This window comes from Ambystoma mexicanum (assembly GCF_040938575.1).
Source record: "Ambystoma mexicanum isolate Mex_15411 chromosome 12 unlocalized genomic scaffold, UKY_AmexF1_1 Mex_chr12_unloc.1, whole genome shotgun sequence".
Classification (NCBI taxonomy): Eukaryota; Metazoa; Chordata; class Amphibia; order Caudata; family Ambystomatidae; genus Ambystoma; species Ambystoma mexicanum.
In genome coordinates this window covers 4,100,472-4,106,634 of record NW_027182322.1, presented here as the reverse complement: position 1 = coordinate 4,106,634, position 6,163 = coordinate 4,100,472, and the positions used below count along the sequence as shown (strand labels likewise).

General features: G+C 46.5%; 1 non-coding gene across 1 annotated transcript; it reads right to left on the bottom strand.

Moving 5' to 3' along the window:
* Positions 1-4,012: 4,012 nt before the first annotated feature.
* On the bottom strand, positions 4,013-4,084 carry TRNAH-GUG (transfer RNA histidin (anticodon GUG)). The gene has a single exon. It is a non-coding gene; the product is annotated as a tRNA-His (tRNA).
* Positions 4,085-6,163: the final 2,079 nt, after the last annotated feature.

Here is a 6,163-nt window from a genome sequence, read left to right as displayed (position 1 = left end):
ATCTCCTCCCTGTCTCACCCTCATGCAGCGATGCATGACCAATGCTCCTTCCCTTCTCGCCTGCATACATGGATGCACGTTCACGCCTCCACCTTCTCTCGGCTTCAAAAGGGGATCATATCTCCTCCCTGTCTCACCCTCATGCAGGGATGCATGACCAACGCTCCTTCCTGTCTCGCCCGCATACATGGATGCACGTTCACGCCTCCTCCTTCTCTCGGCTTCATACGGGGATCATATCTCCTCCCTGTCTCACCCTCATGCAGGGATGCATGACCAATGCTCCTTCCCTTCTCGCCTGCATACATGGATGCACGTTCACGCCTCCTCCTTCTCTCGGCTTCATACGGGGATCATATCTCCTCAATGTCTCACCCTCACTTCCAACATGTGTAACTTCTTGTTCTCTTTGACGTCTGGGGCATGGGTGGCTACTGCACAGCTCTAGATGTCGCCCACCTGCAAGGTGCTATGGAAAGCACTTTTCCACATTGGACGTGCTATATTAACCCCCTCTCCCCAAATACAATAAAAATAAAGAAATATATGTGCTTCCATAATGTCTACCTTCTAATGTTTCATATGTGTAAGCAATTGTCCTCCTCCTGACCACATTCTAAAACTATGTGCAAATTGTTCCTTCCATAAACTGTCACTTCCTTGGCCCTTTATTTATAATAACTGTTATACTCTCTCTCTTTCCGCCACAGTATAAAAAAGCCTAGCACACCTCATGATTGGACTAAGAAATTCCTGTCATTTAGTTGGAAATGATTTTCCCATTATCCCCAAAAACTCCTCACTGTGTCTAAGAACGCTTTTTTTCACAGGACAATACAGATCAGATTGACTTGAAAGGTCCTTTCACGCGACTACAGAATGCCTCTCATTCCACTAAAAGATACGCCAGTGCCTACAATAGCCTAGGACTAGACTATGAGTCCCAATGTAGAAAGACCACAAGTCCACAGATATGCCTGTTTATTTAAACATCTGTATTATCATCAGCGTGTGACTGTAAAGGCGGGACCTCGCGCTCTCTGTAACGCGCTCCATTGGCAACATCAGTTAAATGTCGTTGGTTCAATCCCTCGCGGATGTTGTTTTTATTCCCATTTGTAACTGGGAAATACTGTCGCTGCAATACATATGTCTTAATCAAGCTAGTGGTTATTGACGTAAATGGCAGTGTTATAATGTTTCATGTACTGCAAATGTCACCACATAATGCGCTCTTAATTAGATTTGGTTGAAATACATTACAGTCACCCGATGAAAAAGTGTGCAAAGAGCATTAAAGAAACAAAAGGTTCATAACAGCAACAGGACATATCGAATTGTTTCAGTCCTCCAAAGAGATTGCCAATGTATTAATGGAAATTCTAAAATATCTGCCCAACTGCCGTGACATTGCCTCACCGCAATGCCGTGACTCGGATTCAAACCGAAGTTGCTGCGGCCACAACGCAGAGTACTAACCACTATACGATCACGGCGAGCTACTTGGGCTGCTACAATGTGACGTTCCACCTCTATCATAAGCTGTACTCCATCTGTGATGTCATGACTCATGTTTGAATTAAAGGTTGGTTGTGATGTTATCCATGAGAATAAGTGGACACCTGATCCCCAGTCACTTATTTAAGATCTCAATAATCAAGTCAGAATCCAAATGAAAGTCATCAAAGTGGAGCCAATTAGAAATAATATAGTTACACAAACCTGGCAATGGTGCGGCAGCCAGGGCCGATAATGGCCCGCCAGCCTGAGAGCAGGAAAGTGTGAGAGCAGTGATGGTCTTGTGAGAGTTTACAGCTGTTATTGACCCTGTCCCCTTTCATTGCAGAGTTTTCTCCCTATAAGAAGTGCAGAGGCTCCCTCCGGGGTGCTAATAGTACATTTATTTTTTTGCGCTGGAGAAGTGCTCTTCACCAATTGCACGTGCCAAATCACCCGAAGGCCACCACCATAAAATTCAGGCATTCATGTTCATGCGTCCTCCATGTTATGTCCTTATAAAGGGATGCATGTTCATGATGACTCCATGTCACATCTGCATACAAGGATGCATGTTCATGCCGCCTCGTTCTCTTGGCTTCATACAGGGATTTTATCTCCTCCCTGTCTCACCCTCATGCAGGGATGCATGACCAATGCTCCTTCCCTTCTCGCCCGCATACATGGATGCACGTTCATGTCTCCTCGTTCTCTCGGCTTCATACAGGGATTTTATCTGCTCCCTGTCTCACCCTCAGGAAGGGATGCATGAGCAATGCTCCTTCCCGTCTCGCCCGCATACATGGATGCACGTTCACGCCTCCTCCTTCTCTCGGCTTCATACGGGGATCATATCTCCTCCCTGTCTCACCCTCATGCAGGGATGCATGACCAATGCTCCTTCCTGTCTCGCCTGCATATATGGATGCACGTTCACGCCTCCTCCTTCTCTCGGCTTCATACGGGGATCATATCTCCTCCCTGTCTCACCCTCATGCAGGGATGCATGACCAATGCTCCTTCCTGTCTCGCCCGCATACATGGATGCATGTTCACGCCTCCTCCTTCTCTCGGCTTCATACGGGGATCATATCTCCTCCCTGTCTCACCCTCATGCAGGGATGCATGACCAATGCTCCTTCCCTTCTCGCCTGCATACATGGATGCACGTTCACGCCTCCTCCTTCTCTCGGCTTCATACGGGGATCATATCTCCTCCCTGTCTCACCCTCATGCAGGGATGCATGACCAACGCTCCTTCCTGTCTCGCTCGCATACATGGATGCACGTTCACGCCTCCTCCTTCTCTCGGCTTCATACGGGGATCATATCTCCTCCCTGTCTCACCCTCATGCAGGGATGCATGATCAATGCTCCTTCCCTTCTCGCCTGCATACATGGATGCACGTTCACGCCTCCTCCTTCTCTCTGCTTCATACGGGGAACATATCTCCTCAATGTCTCACCCTCACTTCCAACATGTGTAACTTCTTGTTCTCTTTGACGTCTGGGGCATGGGTGGCTACTGCACAGCTCTAGATGTCGCCCACCTGCAAGGTGCTATGGAAAGCACTTTTCCACATTGGACGTGCTATATTAACCCCCTCTCCCCAAATACAATAAAAATAAAGAAATATATGTGCTTCCATAATGTCTACCTTCTAATGTTTCATATGTGTAAGCAATTGTACTCCTCCTGACCACATTCTAAAACTATGTGCAAATTGTTCCTTCCATAAACTGTCACTTCCTTGGCCCTTTATTTATAATGACTGTTATACTCTCTCTCTTTCCGCCACAGTATAAAAAAGCCTAGCACACCTCATGATTGGACTAAGAAATTCCTGTCATTTAGTTGGAAATGATTTTCCCATTATCCCCAAAAACTCCTCACTGTGTCTAAGAACGCTTTTTTTCACAGGACAATACAGATCAGATTGACTTGAAAGGTCCTTTCACGCGACTACAGAATGCCTCTCATTCCACTAAAAGATACGTCAGTGCCTACACTAGCCTAGGACTAGACTATGAGTCCCAATGTAGAAAGACCACAAGTCCACAGATATGCCTGTTTATTTAAACATCTGTATTATCATCAGCGTGTGACTGTAAAGGCGGGACATCGCGCTCTCTGTAACGCGCTCCATTGGCAACATCAGTTAAATGTTGTTGGTTCAATCCCTCGCGGATGTTGTTTTTATTGCCATTTGTAACTGGGAAATACTGTCGCTGCAATACATATGTCTTAATCAAGCTAGTGGTTATTGACGTAAATGGCAGTGTTATAATGTTTCATGTACTGCAAATGTCACCACATAATGCGCTCTTAATTAGATTTGGTTGAAATACATTACAGTCACCCGATGAAAAAGTGTGCAAAGAGCATTAAAGAAACAAAAGGTTCATAACAGTAACAGGACATATCGAATTGTTTCAGTCCTCCACAGAGATTGCCAATGTATTAATGGAAATTCTCAAATATCTGCCCAACTGCCGTGACATTGCCTCACCGCAATGCCGTGACTCGGATTCGAACCGAGGTTGCTGCGGCCACAACGCAGAGTACTAACCACTATACGATCACAGCGAGCTACTTGGGCTGCTACAATGTGATGTTCCACCTCTATCATAAGCTGTACTCCATCTGTGATGTCATGACATGTTTGAATTAAAGGTTGGTTGTGATGTTATCCATGAGAATAAGTGGACACCTGATCCCCAGTCACTTATTTAAGATCTCAATAATCAAGTCAGAATCCAAATGAAAGTCATCAAAGTGGAGCCAATTAGAAATAATACAGTTACACAAACCTGGCAATGGTGCGGCAGCCAGGGCCGATAATGGCCCGCCAGCCTGAGAGCAGGAAAGTGTGAGAGCAGTGATGGTCTTGTGAGAGTTTACAGCTGTTATTGACCCTGTCCCCTTCCATTGCAGAGTTTTCTCCCTATAAGAAGTGCAGAGGCTCCCTCCGGGGTGCTAATAGTACATTTATTTTTTTGCGCAGGAGAAGTGCTCTTCACCAATTGCATGTGCCAAATCACCCGAAGGCCACCACCATAAAATTCAGGCATTCATGTTCATGCGTCCTCCATGTTATGTCCTTATAAAGGGATGCATGTTCATGATGACTCCATGTCACACCTGCATACAAGGATGCATGTTCATGCCGCCTCGTTCTCTTGGCTTCATACAGGCATTTTATCTCCTCCCTGTCTCACCCTCATGCAGGGATGCATGATCAATGCTCCTTCCCTTCTCGCCCGCATACATGGATGCACGTTCATGTCTCCTCGTTCTCTCGGCTTCATTCGGGGATTTTATCTCCTCCCTGTCTCACCCTCAGGAAGGGATGCATGACCAATGCTCCTTCCCGTCTCGCCCGCATACATGGATGCACGTTCACGCCTCCTCCTTCTCTCGGCTTCATAGGGGGATCATATCTCCTCCCTGTCTCACCCTCATGCAGGGATGCATGACCAATGCTCCTTCCTGTCTCGCCCGCAAACATGGATGCACGTTCACGCCTCCTCCTTCTCTCGGCTTCATACGGGGATCATATCTCCTCCCTGTCTCACCCTCATGCAGGGATGCATGACCAATGCTCCTTCCCTTCTCGCCTGCATACATGGATGCACGTTCACGCCTCCTCCTTCTCTCGGCTTCATACGGGGATCATATCTCCTCCTTGTCTCACCCTCATGCAGGGATGCATGACCAATGCTCCTTCCTGTCTCGCCCGCATACATGGATGCATGTTCACGCCTCCTCCTTCTCTCGGCTTCATACGGGGATCATATCTCCTCCCTGTCTCACCCTCATGCAGGGATGCATGACCAATGCTCCTTCCCTTCTCGCCTGCATATATGGATGCACGTTCACGCCTCCTCCTTCTCTCGGCTTCATACGGGGATCATATCTCCTCAATGTCTCACCCTCACTTCCAACATGTGTAACTTCTTGTTCTCTTTGACGTCTGGGGCATGGGTGGCTACTGCACAGCTCTAGATGTCGCCCACCTGCAAGGTGCTATGGAAAGCACTTTTCCACATTGGACGTGCTATATTAACCCCCTCTCCCCAAATACAATAAAAATAAAGAAATATATGTGCTTCCATAATGTCTACCTTCTAATGTTTCATATGTGTAAGCACATTGTCCTCCTCCTGACCACATTCTAAAACTATGTGCAAATTGCTCCTTCCATAAACTGTCACTTCCTTGGCCCTTTATTTATAATGACTGTTATACTCTCTCTCTTTCCGCCACAGTATAAAAAAGCCTAGCACACCTCATGATTGGACTAAGAAATTCCTGTCATTTAGTTGGAAATGATTTTCCCATTATCCCCAAAAACTCCTCACTGTGTCTAAGAACGCTTTTTTTCACAGGACAATACAGATCAGATTGACTTGAAAGGTCCTTTCACGCGACTACAGAATGCCTCTCATTCCACTAAAAGATACGCCAGTGCCTACAATAGCCTAGGACTAGACTATGAGTCCCAATGTAGAAAGACCACAAGTCCACAGATATGCCTGTTTATTTAAACATCTGTATTATCATCAGCGTGTGACTGTAAAGGCGGGACCTCGCGCTCTCTGTAACGCGCTCCATTGGCAACATCAGTTAAATGTCGTTGGTTCAATCCCTCGCGGATGTTGTTTT